General features: G+C 34.4%; 1 protein-coding gene across 4 annotated transcripts in view; it reads right to left on the minus strand.

The window, feature by feature from the left end:
- LOC102752556 (vitamin D3 hydroxylase-associated protein) overlaps positions 1 to 439 on the minus strand; it is a 37647-nt gene that overhangs the window by 4727 nt on the left and 32481 nt on the right. The window lies entirely within an intron of this gene.

A 439-nucleotide genomic window follows, 5' to 3' on the forward strand; every position in this document is an offset into this window, starting at 1 on the left:
AATTTTATTGCATGTACGTTATACAGATGGTCCCCAACTTATGATGGTTTGATTACTTTTTTTTTTACTTTACTTATACATATTCAGTAGAAACCAGCTAAACTAAGCTGATGTTCACCAGGTTAAATGTATTTTCAACTTAGATATTTTCAACTTACAATGGATTTATTGATACATAACCCCATCGTAAGTTGAGGAGCATCTGTGCTTTTTTCATTTTTAAAGCGAATGGAAATTCACTTTTAAAAGTTCATTTTTATTTTTTTTTATTTTTTTATTTTTTTAAATATATTTTATTGAACTTTTACAGAGAGGAAGGGAGAGAGATAGAGAGCCAGAAACATCGATGAGAGAGAAACATCGATCAGCTGCCTCCTGCACATCCCCAGTTGCACATCCCCTACTGGGGATGTGCCCGCAACCCAGGTACATGCCCTTG

This window comes from Myotis davidii, unplaced genomic scaffold (genome assembly GCF_000327345.1).
Source record: "Myotis davidii unplaced genomic scaffold, ASM32734v1 scaffold458, whole genome shotgun sequence".
NCBI lineage: Eukaryota > Metazoa > Chordata > Mammalia > Chiroptera > Vespertilionidae > Myotis > Myotis davidii.